Source organism: Pongo abelii, chromosome 2, assembly GCF_028885655.2.
Source record: "Pongo abelii isolate AG06213 chromosome 2, NHGRI_mPonAbe1-v2.0_pri, whole genome shotgun sequence".
Classification (NCBI taxonomy): Eukaryota; Metazoa; Chordata; class Mammalia; order Primates; family Hominidae; genus Pongo; species Pongo abelii.
Genome location: NC_085928.1, coordinates 116583209 through 116598838, shown reverse-complemented (window position 1 = coordinate 116598838; position 15630 = coordinate 116583209). Strand labels below are relative to the sequence as shown.

The following is a 15630-nucleotide window of genomic DNA, read 5'->3' as shown; positions in this document are numbered from 1 at the left end:
CCAGTTATTTTGAAGGGAACTTGGCACTATAAACAAGCGGACCTTGACTCTTAAGGATTTTGTGAGAGCCTGGCAAGTTAGTAACTTGCCTATTCCATTAATATTTATTGAGCCTCAGCCACACATTAGGCACTATGTGTTAAACCCTCACAAGTCTAGTTTGCTGTTTCTGTCATCCTGTCTTATCATCATCATAGCCCCAACACCCAGCTCTAGTATATTGCCAGCAATGGCTTCCATTTATTAAATAATTGCTATGTGCTAGATACTGTCCTAAGTGTATTACAAGCATTATTCCATTTAATCTTTACAAAAATTTTCCTTTCACATATAAGGAAACTGAGGCTCAGAGATCTTAGATAGTTTGATTAGAAGTAGTTTGATAAGTATATAAATGAAAAACAGTATTTGGCCAGATGTGGCAGCTCATACCTGTAATTCCAGCGCTTTGGGAGGCTGAGGCAGGCAAATCGCTAGAGCCCAGGAGTTTGAGACCAGCCTGGGCAACATGGCAAAACCCCATCTCTACAAAAACGCATAAATTAGCCAGGTGTGGTGGCATGTACCTGTAGTGCCGGCTACTCAGGAGGCTGAGGTGGGAGGATCACTTGAGCCCAGGAGGTGGAGGTTGCGGTGAGCTGAGATTGTGCGACTGCACTCCAGCCTGGGTGACAGAGTGAGACTCTGTCTCGAAAAAGAAAAACAGTATTTTAAAACCTGGTTCTACCTGATTTATCCACTACCTTACCTGCCTTCTAAATGAGCAAACAGTGCAAGACTCTGGCCATGACCTCTATATTCAGGCTGGCTGGAACATTTTGGACTAAAATCAGTAGGTAGCAAGACACAGTGCCTAAATCCCTGCCTTTTTAACCTGGAAAACAGAGGGGGAATGTTGTTTGATTTCCTTAGAAGATTGTCTTGCTTTTGAATAGAAATGAGAATTGGGGAGACCTGCAGTCTGGAAGGATTTATTAATCTGTTTATTCTCATTTCAAATCAGAATTTGGGTGACATAGTCTATCTGCCTCATGTTATAGGTGAAGAAATTGAGGTCCAAAAAGGGGAAGAACTTCTCTGGGATTACACAGAGAGTGAGGATATTGCTCCAGGAAACTACCAATGTTGGTTTCCCTCTGGTGAACATATATGTGCCTGAGTTTCTGGGCTTTCTATTCCATTACATTGCTCCTTTGCCAAAATGACACTTTCTTAATTACTTTTGCTGTATAATAAGTTTCAGTATCCGGTGGGACAAGTCTATTATTGGTCTTTTGCATTTCCATATAGATTTTAAAATCAGTTTATCTGTTTCCAGTTTCTACAAAATGAATAAACAAAAACTGCTATGGTTTTCATTGAGATTGTGTGGAATCTGTAGGCGAGTTTGGCAGAATTGACGTCTTCACAGTATAGAATCTTTAAAACCATGAACATAGTATATCCCTCCATTTATTTATGGGCTTTAAAAATTTCTCCAAATAACATTTTAGAATTTTCTGTGTAGAGGTCTTGTTACATATTTTTATTTACTCCTATATATTTTATATTTTGGTTTTATTGTAAATTACAACTGAAAATTTTTCCTTTTCCAAATGTTTATTATATTTTCAAGCTATATATTTCCCAACTGTTTAGTTTAGGAATTTATCTGCAGATTCTTTTGGATTTTCTACACATACCATCAAAAATCTGTGAATTATTCTCCTTTCCCCTACATATTTTTTCCCTGTTTGATGTTAAATAGAGGTAGTGATACAGGCATTCTTGTCTTATCCTTGATCTCAGCAGGAAGCCTTTAGTATTTCACCATCAAGTATTATATGTGCTATAATTATTTGTAAATACCATATTAGATTTAGGAAGTTCCTATCTAGTCTTAGTTTGCAATGAGTTTTATTATAAATGGATGTTGAATGTTATCAAATTATTTTTCTGAATCTGTGGATATGATCGTTTGATTCACCCCTTTATTCTGGTAATATGATGACTTGCATTCCTGCAATAAAATTAATTTGCTAGTGACATATTATCATTTTCATATACTTTTCTGGATTTAGTTCCTTCATATTTTATTCAAGGCTTTGCTCCTAAGAAGGATTTTTTACTATAATTTCACTTTTTTATAATGTCCTCATCAGATTTTTGTGTCATGGTTTGGTTAGACTCGCAAAATGAGTTGGGAAGTGTTTTTTGTTGTTTTCTGGAAGAGTTTATATAAGATATATATGTTCTTTTTTTTTTTTTTAGAGAAAGGGTCTCACTCTATTGTTTAGGTGCAGTGGTGTGATCAAGGCTCACTGCAGCCTCAACCTCCTCCTGCCCTCAAGCAGTCCTCCTGCCTTGGCCTCCCAAAGTGCTGTGATTATAGGCATGAGCTGCCATGCCCAGCCAGTGTTATTTCTTTCCCAAGAGTTTGTTTAACATTGTTATTTGTTCTTTAAACGTTTTGACATTTTCTCATGGTATTTTGATGATATTCTAGTGTCTTCTGGCTTTTAGTATATTCATTAAATGAATTGTTGATCTAATTGTTACTCCATTGATCTGTTTCCCCCCCTCTGGCTGCTTTTAAGATTTTCTGTTTGTCTTTGGTGCTGAGCAGTTTACTATGATGTGCTTAGGTATAGTTTTATTTTTATTTATCTATTTGGGGTTTATCCATTTAAGATCTTGAATCTGTGTTTGATGTCTTCAGTTTTAAAAAATTCTTGGCTATGTCTTCTACTCAATTCTCTCCTCTCCTGTGACTCTAATTATATATCTATTAGTCCTGCTCACTACCCCTTTATCTTTTACCCTCTCATCTTTATTTTCTATCCTTGTGTCTTTCTGAGTTTCAAACTAGATATTTGCTTTTGACCTATCATTTAGTTCATTAATTTTTCTTCAAGCTATAAAGTGCTATTAAACCCCCATATTGAATTCTTAATTTTAGTTATTTTGTTTTTAAAATCTAGAATTACTGGGTTTGGTTTTGTTTCTAGTTCTCTGAGAAACTTCAATTTTATCTTTTACCTCTTTGGACTCTTTAAGCATAGTTTTTTTATTTAAAAATCCCATATCTAATAACACCTTTATTTGTAGCCTTTGTGAACTGTTTCTATTGCCTGTTGTTTTACTTGGAATATAATACATTCATCTTGTCTTATATCCTCATATACCTAGTTATTTTTTATTAAGTGTCAGACATAATAGGTGAAAACTTCTAGAAATAATCTGAGGCCTTTGATGATGTTATCTTTCCTTAGGGAGAATTTATACTTGTCTCTGGCAGGCATCTGGGGCACTATGAATCTGGTATGACTGTGATGTCGTTTTCAGAGATTGAGACGGCTTCTGAGAACCAGTCCACTTCTTGTGGTTTACCTTTAGTCTTGGGTATTGCCCTTGGAGAATGGAACTCCAATTTCAGCCCACCTCACTCACAAGCTGTCCAAAGTGCTGCTCAGCTTCTCAGACTCTTTCAGAAGTGGCAGGTATCCCAACAGGAAGAGTGTCCCTAAATCCCAGGCAGACCTCTCTGGATTTCTCTCTTCACCAGAATCTTGGCCCCATTATTCCTCACTACCTGCTAATTCTCCATAACTTGAAGCAGAATTTTTAAAGTATTTTTCTAGCTTTAGAGTTAGTCTGAGCTAACATTATTTCAGGGGTTTTTTTTACTCTGGTGCTTTTATTCTCGTGGTACTTGTTGATTGAATCTTGTCCTCCAAAAAGATATGTTGAAGTCCTAGCCCCCAGTACTTCAAAATGTTACCTTACTTGAAAATAGGTCGTTGCAAATGTAAGTAGTTAAGGTAAGGTCATACTGGAGGAGGGTGGGCCCTTAATCCAGTATGACTGCTGCCCTCATAAGAAGAGAAGAAGAGAGACACAGACACACATAGGGAAAAGATGATAGAGGCAGAGATTAGAGTGATGCATCTACAAGCTAAGGAACACCAAGGATTGCTGGCAAACACCAGAGACCGGGAGTGGCAAGGAAGAGGCATGGCCCTCCTGACAGCTTGATTTCACACTTCCAGCCTTCAGAATTGAGAGACAATAAATTTCTGTTGTTTTAAGCTATCCAGCTTGTGGTACTTTGATATGGCAGCCCTACAAAACTAATACAGTGCTTTATAATGTACAGAGTACTTTCCTATAACCCCCTTGTTTGTTCTGCACAACCCTCCTGGCAGGGAAGCAGGAGGACAGGTGATGCTAGATGGGATCAGAGTTAGAGAAACTGAGGCCTAGAGAGGAGGCGTCAACAATCTGGGTGCCATGAGTCACTGGCAGTTTGGATGGTACCTGGGTGTCCTGCTGCTTTCTGCTCCACTGACATGCTGCAGGTTTTCTCCAGCTTCTTCACATCTTCCTAGTGTCGTAGGTATAAGGAAATTCCAAGAGACTCTGTACTGATGCCTGTTGCTTTATAGGTGAAAAGGACAGAATATTTTATTGAATGAGCAGTACACATATTCGTCTGTTCATTCATTTGTTCACCAGACACTTAACTGAGCACTGATGTCCTACACCTGGGTAAGGGTGGGAGCACAGTACGGGCAGGGACAAACACAAGAGGGACAAAGCAAGGACTCAGTCCTCTCCCTCAGGAGCTCACAGTCCAGTGGTAGAGAGGATACATGTTCACACGTACGTGTTTATAGTAGAATTTAGCAGGGTATGAATAATCTTGCTAATGTAAAGTGAGCTTTCCTCCTGGTTTATATACAAATGAAAACTAAGAAAGCATTTGTATGTGCTGTTTAATATTTATGGCACATCTTTTGCCCTAAAGTGTTAGGCACTTTCATTGTAATTATTTGGAAAATTATCTGCTGATAAATTGTCCTAAATTATATCCCAATATAGATGAATAAATTTAGACCTTATTAGGTTGATGTAATCTAGTTGGAAATGTAGCCTTACAGCAAATGCCAGACCATAATGTGCTGATATAGTTTTACTATTAAACGTTTCCATTTGGTACACAGTGTCACTCAGTCATCAAATTTTTATTTAGAACTTTCAGAGGGATATAAAGGAAGCATCAGGCAGCTGCTGCCCTCAGCCACAAACTATCAGCAATGAAACGTTCATTCTTTAATTCCTTCAACCTTAATTTGAGTATCCAGGCACTGGGGATATGAGCATTCATGTGTTGAATAATATATAAATAAATAAAGTATAAAATTTATTTTGATTGTGTTTGACAGCAGATACCGGAGAAAATTGCTGGATGAGCCAAAGACCCCAAGGGCGTAGCAGGATTTAGGGAGCAGAAGTATGGGTTAGAGTTTTCACAAAGAATTTCCAAGTTTCGTAGAACTATTAATAGATCTTAAAAGATAAGAACAAGTAGGGGATAAAGGAAGATCTGAGGGAATTCTAAGTGAGGGGAGATGGGGAGCAGAGGCAAGGAGGAAATGGGAAGCATACAGAAGGGTGCCCCAGGAGGGGCATATGCTAAATAAACCCAGTTACATGCATGCTTGCTCACTGAATAAGATAACAAACCTCAGGACCTAGGCCTAAGGTACAGTCTTCTCTGCCTCTAACCAGCCAACTCTGATATTGTGCAGGCCACTTCATTTCTCAGCAACTTTATTAAAGAACTCAAAAATCTATCTAGTATCAGGAAATTCTGCAAAGTCTAATTTGTGCATCTCCTTCTGTACCCACTCAGCCTGTCCCCATTGCCTGTCTCATCCAGCCAAGGCCTTTGCCAGCTTTGGAAGTCTCTGTGTCTGCTCCAGAAAGCTGGGGTCCTTGTGGCCTCATGTGAAATATTTCCCATGCTTTCTTGGATTTTCTGTATTTCTTGGAGCTCTCTAGCCTATAAATGTGGTCTGCCTCTAGAATTGTCATCTGGGCTGGCATTTCTAGAGAACTCTTTCATTCTATCCTTCAGTCACCTTCTATGTTCACATTAATCGGTTCTCACAATAGTTCTTCCATTACATGTTCTCTTGATTTAATATGATAACAGACTTCATCTGGGTAAAGCAAAACTGATGTTTCCTTACAGTAACTCTAAGGGATTGTATTCTTTAATTGTGGTAGAGTTTTGTTTTGTGCTTATTTGCATCTGATACAGGCTTAAATAAAGGACAGTGCCTGGAGCTTGGAAACAATTTGATTCCTTCACCCAACAAACATTCAAACTGTATGTGATCTGGGCCCCCTGCTGAGAACACTGTTCTCTACTCCAGGACTCCCACTCTAGGAGGGGAAACAGGCCCTGCAGCATAAGAAAACACTAAGGGACATTGTGGGGAGTCGTGCTTGCCTTTAATTGTAATAGAATTTGTGGCAATGGGATTATTAATCATGAAAAAAATTATATGTAATATAATAAGTTCTGTGTAACAGTGGTTGTTAAATGGCTCTGAAAATCTCTCGTTGGCTGAATGGATTCCATGCAGTTCTTCCTGACCCCTAGTCGCTACCAGGGCCTTCCCCCTACCCCCTACCAAGCAGCTCTTTTCAGTTTGTGTTTTATATTAACTGTCCTTATAAGAATTACTGTTTAAAAAGGCTATCCATTGATATTTTAAAGTTTGGAAACTATACTATAGAAGATGCTTCATCATAGACTCCTGGTCTTGAGAAGCTGCATTTTGGGATCTTGTGAGCAGAGGATTTTCCTTCTCAAGAAGCTGCTCTGAGATGGGACCCCTCTCCTTGGAATATTTAGAACAGTTTCCAGCATAGAATTTACAGCTTTCGCTTCTCAGAAAAACAGTATTGGAATTTTGCCTCAGGTTGATTATTAACACAACATGACAGAAGGACAGGTTCTCTGAATACATTTTCACCTCCAACTTTTTTTAAAAAGTGAAGTGTAAGGTAGAAACCAGAATAGGAAATAGGTGAGGCAGGTGTTGAGGGCCATTTCCAGAAAGGGTTACTTAATAATAGTAGGTGTTTTCTAATCCAAAACCAGGTCCTGGAGAAGTTGAGGAATTGGTGGAAGGCTGCAGTTTCAGGAGCTAGAGAACTGGTTAGCAGGAAGAAGCCTACAGCGGAGGAAGGATCAGCAGAGATGGAATGGGAAAGGGGGCCAGGGTTTCCCTTCCTCAGGATAATGGAATCTCCATCAGCATCTGTTCCTGGGGCCTCTCCTGGATTCCAGGAGCTGTGCTTCGCTGGGCCTTGGGGGAAACAGAGAAGAAAGTTGGGTTTGCGTGAGTAAGCCAAGTGAAAGCCCACAGGATAGCTGGAGAAGGGAACTGGCTAGAAGGTCAGGAGCCCAGAGAGCTAATTTTAAAGGATAGGGAATTATGGAAGCCCTGGGGATGTTTTCTTCTCTTAGTCTCTGATGGGGGCTTGTATTTGCTTCCTATATATGCTATAAAAAACCACCACAAACTCAGTGGCTTTTAAAACAATACACATTTATTCTCTTGCAATTCTAGAGGGTGGAAGTAAAAAAAAAACAGTCTCACTGGGTTAAAGTCAAGATGTTGTCAGGGCTGGTTCCTTCTGGAGGCTCTGAAATTGTTCAGAGGAACAATTGCTAGATGAAGGCAGGGATTCGCGATCTCCACTTGAGGCCTTTGAGGATATGCTCGGGTACCTTGTCTTGAGGGCAGAACCAGCCTGGACTGTTGCCAGAGGTGAGATCCCAGACCTTCCTTTCAGCAGATGGAATGTGCCCTGGTGTGCACCAGGCCTCGGTGAGACTGAGCACTGTGGGGGCAGCCTCTCCAGAGTTGACTTGTCTGGTGCTGGAAGCAGGAATGTGAGCTGCTGCAACTGCATTAGGAGGAAACAGTTCTCCTCCTTTTAATTGGCAGCTTTGGTAGTTCTGTAGCTTTACTGCACCGCAGATCAGCTGTGTTTCCCCAGGCCACCATCTGCCCTGATGGTTTAACATCAGGGTGGGAGGCTGCAGAGGCCCTGCCAGGTGCCCCAAAGGAGGCATGTGGGAGTTTCCTGCCCTTCCTCACTTGAGCCTACAGATGGTAAAGGGCCAGGCACTAATGGTATTTTCAGTCTGCGAAAAAGTAGGATTTTCAAAAAGTGACCTTTTGTTAGGGAAGAACAGTGTCTGGCTTAAGCTCATACTTCCACCCTCACCCATAGTAGTGCTTTCAGTAGCTCTAGGGGATTTAATGTGGATGCATTTCACTTGCTGTATAGCATGAGGCAAATGGCTTGGTCTGATTTGCTCACTCAGGTGTAAGAGGATCTAGTAATTCATCCCAGTTCTGGTTCTTCCCTGCTCTCAAACCACCTGTGAGACCTGCTTCCCCTGTACTTCCTCAGCCCTATGGGCCAGGGTCCAGCCCATCCCAAGCCCTTTCTATCACCTGTAGGTTTGAACCTGGGTCTCTTGGGCCTCTGTGAGCCTCAATAAGTCAGCACATTCATGACAAGGGAGAGAAAGAGGGGAGTCCAGAGAGGAAGAGCAGAGAAACAGTTCTCCCTTGCCTCTGCCCATTACAGTTTTCCTAGTACTTTCTTATGCATCGTTTTATCTTTTCCTCACATCTTCTGGCAGCGGGCAGCACAGGGCCATTTTCCCCCCAGATAACAGAGTCTAGCTTCTGACTGGCTAAATGACTTGCCAGAGGAAAAGGATGTTGGAGACTGGATGCTGTCCCAGATCTTTCCACTGCCCCATCTAAAGAGCAGGCCTTGGCTGTGCCTGGCTGGCCTTCACAGCAGCGGCCCCTGTCTCCTACACAGTCAGGACAAGGAGCCAAAGGATGTAAGGGACAAGTGTCTGCTCTGCCAGACTTGTTCCACCCATGTCAAAGCCATCCTCAACTTTAGAGACTGTATTACAGGTCGTCGGAGGTGTATCTGTCTCCTCCCACTAGGTTGAGAGTTCCCTGAGGACAGGAACAGTTCCTTTTTCCTTATGTAACTGTTTTTCTCCCAGTACCTAGTTCAGCACCTGGAAGATGGTCGATATAAGAAACAACTCTAACTACCACACACACACACACACACACACACACACACACACAAACACAAACAGTATATGCAGCTTTTGTGCTGATATTGAACTATTATGACTCTTTGAGGTCTGTGAGGCTTCATCCCTGTGGTAAGGGGCCAGACCGTCTGTAAGGAAGTGGTGTTCCCACTGCTGGTCATCCTAGGGCAAGGATGGAGAACTGTTTCTTCTCTTGGTGCCTGTTGTCTTGGGGCTTGCCCCTGCAGAGTAAGATGCACTTGAAGACTTTTTCCCAGGTCATGGGGAATGAAGACTTCTCCTTGCAGGGAGGAGGAATAATTGGGACAGCCCCAAAGAGTACCCACACAGAGCCAGGCGTGGTGGCTCACGCCTGTCATCCCAGCACTTTGGGAGGCCGAGGCAGACAGATCACAAGGTCAGGAGTTTGAGACCAGCCTGGCCAACATGGTGAAACCGCATCTCTACTAAAAATACAAAAATTAGCCAGGTGTGGTAGTGCGTGCCTATAATCCCAGCTATTCAGGAGGCTGAGGCAGGAGAATCACTTGAACCTGGGAGGTGGAGGTTGCAGTGAGCCGAGATCACACCATTGCACTCCAGCCTGGGCAATAGAGCAAGACTCTGTCTCAAGGAAAAAAAAAAGAGTACCCACATGGAGGAGCCTGAGGGCAGCCATCTCTAGCAGCCCCTATAAGTTACTCTCTGAGTTGGACTCCTGAATGCTGTCCTCGAACAGAAGGCTTGCAGTGCTGTGGAGTACGAAGGCAAGGCCTGTCCCAAGACTGAGCCTGTGTGACCTGGGAAGCAGTACTCTGAGGCCCCCAATTGAGGGACAGGAGTGACCGGTAAGAGTCCTAATGGGTAGATAGATGTCAGGACAACAATTGGGCCAGGATCTCCTACTGCTCCACTCCATGGGGAGATTCTCCCTTCTCAGCTCAGTGTCTTTTTATTAAAGCAGCTAGCAGGCTTCCTTACGTTAGATGCCAGACAAGTCTTTACTAAACAGACCACCATTCTTTTTCCTTGCAAATGTGGCTCTGTTGAGGTATGGATTAAATCAGCCCTTATGGGCTAGCATGAGCACTTTGTCACTCCTTATTACATGATATTTGTGGGAAATAGCATTCCAGGTTCCAAACAAGGGATTGGCAAGGGAAGCTTGGGAACACAGCTGAGTCACCAACAAGGGCCTTGCCACTCCTGGTCTGAAGCACTAAGTGTGTTTCTGTGTGAGGGCTACCTTCAAGGCTGCAGTCCAGCACAGGCTCAGAGCCCACAGGCTTGGCATTCAGGCCTGTGGATGTTTGACAAGCAGGGCAGTGTTTCCACTGGGGACAGTAAGGGATGAGTTCACCAAGCTTCCTTCACTACCCTGTGTTACCTTATCTTGTGTAATATGACAAGAACCCAGTCTGAGCCATGCAGAGCTACCGAGGGGCTGTAAGCAGGAAGGGGGCCTAACCACATCTGCATTTCAGAAAAGATCGTTCTAGGGGAGGAGAAACCTATAATCAGACTGTTGCAAAGGTTCTGTGGAGGGAGGGACGGGTGTGGAACAGGATGACTGCTGAGCATACAGGGAGAAGAGCCCGGGCCTGGCAGCTGGCTGGCTGTAGGAGATGCAGGAGGAAAAGCTGAGGGTGGTATCCACATTTCTGGTGTCCTTGGAGTGACATTGAAGTAGTCAGCTGGAGAGAGGAGCCTTGAGCTCTTCTTTTGGGAAACCCTGAAAATGCTGTGAAGACTTCCACAGAACTGCCATCCCAACTGATAGTTCAAATGCGTTCTTAAAATATCTGATCTTGGCAGAGTGGAACTCTGTGTAGGAAGAATCACATGGTACTTCTTATTCCATGTTCAGTCCCCAGCGTGTGGTGTCTATTTTGAAATATGTGGTTTATGCAATTTTATCAAGAGAGGTTTCTTAGGGTCATTTGTTAATATTTTTCCATTTATAAAGGCATTATATACCCTATAAAATTCCAGGTTAGGGAACAAATAACTTTAGAGCATTTCTTAAACATTTCTTATAAAGCCATATACTGTTGTGGGAATTCAAATTGCACAGTTAAAAACTATAGGCTGTCGGCAATGTCATTTTAACTTGCATATTTCCATCGGAATGATTAACTGTCAGTTGATACAAAGAAGCCTTCTAAGTATTCCTTGCTTTTCTCTGTTTGTTTTTTTTTTAATGAAACAACACACTTATAAACTAATGCAAAATTCACACAGTATTAAATCACTCATTTAGGCTATCAGAGCCATGATAGCAGGAAGGGAACAACACAAACATACAATTGGATGACATCTTCACAATTAATCCCAAAACATCTGTGAGTATGCATAAGAGCTGATGCCTGTTTGGAGCAGAATGTTGCAAGCATAAACTCTTCTATTTTACTCTTCTCATTAAAACAAAACGAAACAGAGAAGAGTTTCTATGTTTGAAAACTGTGAGTGAGGACAACAGGCCTCTTAACTGTATGGCATTCAACCCAGTCCAAGGTGAGAGTTTCTTCGTCCTAAAACTCTTGAGATAAGAATTCAGTTTATTATGATTCATACTAAGGCTGTTTCCATTATTCGGCCTAAAGAGAGAAGAGTATTGTGTGTCCTGTTTATATGATGCAAATAGATTTTTCTAGGCCTGCCATTTGCTTTTCTGTTCATTATGGTTACTGTCCCACAATTGGAAAACTTTTTTTATCCACCTGTAGAAGGAAATCGAAGGGTTATGAAGTCCAGAGTTGATATTTGAGAAACTGAAAAACAGTGATGTGTGATAAAAATGCCAAAAGCTTTTACTTTTACTGGGAGACTTCCTTGTTTTGTAATTGCCAGCTTTTCCAACAATGGTGTACAAGAGGGCACCCTAAGAAATTATCTTCGTGAGGAACATGTAAAATGTCCTGAGGTCCATATTGATCTTCCTTCCTCCACAATGGGAAAATAACAAAAGTAAATATTTGGGGCCAGGTTTATTTTGGTCAGATAAGTTCCAGTCTGGTTTCTAAAATTAGGGATTCTGTGGAATGCACGTGGTTTGGGGCATCCTGCCGGAGAACTTTGTCTCAGGGATATATAGTTTCTTATGTGTTGTTGCTTGCTTGGAAATGTGCATCTAAACCTTCTCTCATGTCTGCCCATCTGTGCAGACCCAGTGCCAATGGTAGGAAAGCTCTACCCAGCTAATTTTGGTAGGCTCTCGCTGTCCTGACCTCACCAGCATGACCTCTCCTTAGATGCCTCTCTGAGCCTGCTGTCTGTCCTTCATACGCCGCCAGACAGGTCTTCCAAGAGCACAGCTCTCATCCTGTCCCTGTTTCTCCTCAAAGCATTCACTGACCACCCCCTCCCCCAACTGCTTTCAGGCTAGAGGCCCTTCCCCACTCTGGTCTCACCTGGTGGTACATCCTCTGCCACCAGCCAAACTGTCCTTCTTGTTGCCTCCTGTAACTTTCCGTTTCTCCCTCATAAACATCCTTCCCCGTCCCCTCTGTCCATCCTTCCTTGCTCAGTTGTAGTTGCCCCCGTCCTCTCTCCCCACAACAGAAGTCTGCCCTGCCCAGGGAAGCCTTGTTTGACTCTGAATATTTGCCTGCACCATCCATCACTGTCTCTTTCCCTCAATGTCTAGTGCAAAGGAGGTACTCAGGAGACATTTCTGTGTAGCCCTCCCTTTTGGCATCAGGTTTCCCCCTTCTGAAGCTGTTCTTGTCCTGTAAAAGGCATACCCTCCAAGCATTGGTTCCTGGGCTTGTCTTTCTCCTCTACCCGGACTCATTGAGCTTTCTGTAGAATGTAGCAGTGGCAGCAGCTACCCTTCTCCTCCCGCTGGGGGTTGTTGGAGGGTGTGGGGCCTACATTCACAGGGCCTTGCCTTCTTCACCTATCATCTTGGGTAGAATAGGAACAAGCAGGGCTGTCTTCCTGTGCTTGCAACGTGTGCCCTGCAGAGGCCTCAAACTTGTTTTAATTCTCTGCTGTTACCATCCTGACCTTCTTACTTTTGGAACAAAGGGCCCTGCATTTTGAACAAAGGGGCCCACAAAGTATATACTGAAACCTGGGAACAGAGCAGGTAAGCAGAAGGGATGCTTGTTGGGGTACATGTGGAGGCCAGTGGAGGGTGTGTGACAGAGAATGGGAAAAGGAGGAATGGAAGAGATGCACTAGTTGTGAAGCATTTTTCTTGCATGGGTGACAGTTCTCCAGTACACACAGACACACACACACACACACACACCACTCTTTAACCTCTTCCCTGCTTTGCTTTGATCCACAATACTTAACCACTGTGTGACGTACTCTATATTTTACATGTTTATTTATTGTCTGTCTCTTCCCACTGGAATCTAAGCTCAATAAGGGCAGGAATTTTTAAAGTTTTGTTCACTTATCTATTCCACGGTAGTTGACACATAGTAAATGCCAAATAAGCAAGTGTTGGATGAATTCACTACCCTTTGGGGGGCTGGCATTCCTGCTACATGGGGTGATCTGTGGTAGCTGGGGAGAGGTCTGTGAGGCCATGGGAAAGTCACAGAGGAGACGGCAGGCCAGCTGACAAAGGGAAATTAAAAGGTACCACACAATTAAGTGGGCAAATACTAGCAGAGCCCAAGTGAGCAGAGCAGCAGGAGCTAGTCAGAGATCTTCATCAAAGCCATGCCAGGGAACTGAGAGAAACAGCTAAGGTAGATGGTAAGATTGTAGGTTTCCAGCCCACATGAGAAACACTGTTATTTTTTTCATTCCTGCCCCAACCATGGGCCATGGGTCAGTGCTAGCAAATAAATTACTTATTAAGGAATTATTTTTCTTTTTGGCCTAGGTGATGTCAGTCCTTTGAAAAGGATTATTGAGGACTCTTGAGGCATTCTTGGAGGTGATTATTCCTTTATTCAGTTGTGAACCAGTTTTTGGTGTGAGTGGTTTGAGAGCAGACTGTAGATATGGTTACATTTTCATTGCAAAACTAATGTGGAATATTCTGGATGAACTGGCTTACTACTTTAACAAATCATTCTAATTAAACATCATGGGAAGAAGTTTGATACAATTATGGCAGATTTTAGAGGAATTGTATCACTCAATTGTGGCTTTTGTCCATAGATAAGTATAAGAAGCAAATGCATTTATTATCTGGAGGAGGCTTGCAGTGCTCAGTGTTAGGCAATAGTGATAGTGAGCCAGGAGTGAACAAGCTCCTCCACTTGGGTCACTCACAGGCCAGAGCGGGTAGGAAAGATATCCCACAGGACGATGATCGTAATGACAGAGGGCAGAAAACTATAAGCTTTGCAGTACAACAAACTTGAGTTCAAATTCCAATTCTACTACTTAGTGCATCCTTGGGCGAAGTCTAGGTACTTCACTTCTTGGTCATGTCTTGGCCAGTAAAATGGGGGTAATGGTACAGGCTGAGTATCCCTAATCCAAAGTCCAATTACTCTAAAATCCAAATCTTTTTGAATGCTTATATGAAGCCACAAGTGGAAAATTCCACACTGGGCATTTGTAACCATTGAAGAATAGAAAAAATAAAAATTAAAAATGGGCAAAGGACTTGAATAGATATTTCTCCAAAGACATACAGGTGACCAACAGGTATATGAAAAGATGCTCAAAGATGATGGGTCAAAGTCAAAACTTTGTTTCATGCACAAAATCATTAAACATATTGTGTAAAATTACCTTCGGGCTATGTGTTTAAGGTATATATGAAATATAAATGAATTTTATGTTTAGATTTGGGTCCTGTCCCCCAGATAACTCATTATGTATGTGCAAATATTCCAAAATCCAAAAAAATGTGAACACCAAAACACTTCTGGTCCCAAGCATTTTGGATAAGGGATCTTCAGGGTACCACGTGTGGTGAAGATTGCATAAGGTTGGCATGTGAGCCACTGGCATGAGTACAGCAGGCATTCCGTCAGCAGTAATTGTGGCTTCTCCCAAGGCCAGTCTTTTTTTGTTTAATTGTGGTTAAAAGAAAAATATGTGTGTGTGTGTGTGTGTGTGTGTATAACGAAATCTACCCTCTTAAGTTTTTAAGTGAACAGTACAGTCTTATCTATATTGTACATTGTTGTACAGCAAATCTCTAGAATTTTTTCATTTCATTGACTGAAACTCTAGACTCATTGAACAGTAACTCCTCATTTCCCCCTCCTCCCAGCCCTTGGCAGCCACCATTCTACTTTATGCTTCCGTGAGTTTGCCTGCATTAAATACCTCATGTAAGTGGAATCATACAGTATTTGTCCTGTGACTGGCTTATTTCTCTTTGTATAATATCCTTCATCTATGCTGTGGCACATGTCAAAATTTCCTTCCTTTTTAAGGCTGAATAATATTCCTTCATCTATGCTGTGGCACATGTCAAAATTTATTTCCTTTTTGAGGCTGAATAATATTCCATTGTATGCATGGACCACTTTTTTCTTTGTCCATTCATCCGTCAGTGGATGTTTCAGTTGTTTATTGTAAATAGTGCTGCAGTGAACATGGAGTACAAATAGCTCTTCAGGATTCTGTTTTCAGTTATTTTGCATAAATACCTAGAAGTGGAATTGCTGGATTACATGGTAGTTCTACTTTTAACTTTTTGCAGAAACTCCATACTGTTTTCCACAGCAGCTATACCATTTTACATTTTCACTAACAATGCACAAGCATTTCAGTTCCTCCACATCCTAGGC

The 15630-nt window shown here is 42.2% G+C and overlaps 1 protein-coding gene across 6 annotated transcripts in view; it reads left to right on the top strand.

Moving 5' to 3' along the window:
• CTDSPL (CTD small phosphatase like) overlaps positions 1–15630 on the top strand; it is a 123097-nt gene that overhangs the window by 50729 nt on the left and 56738 nt on the right. The window lies entirely within an intron of this gene.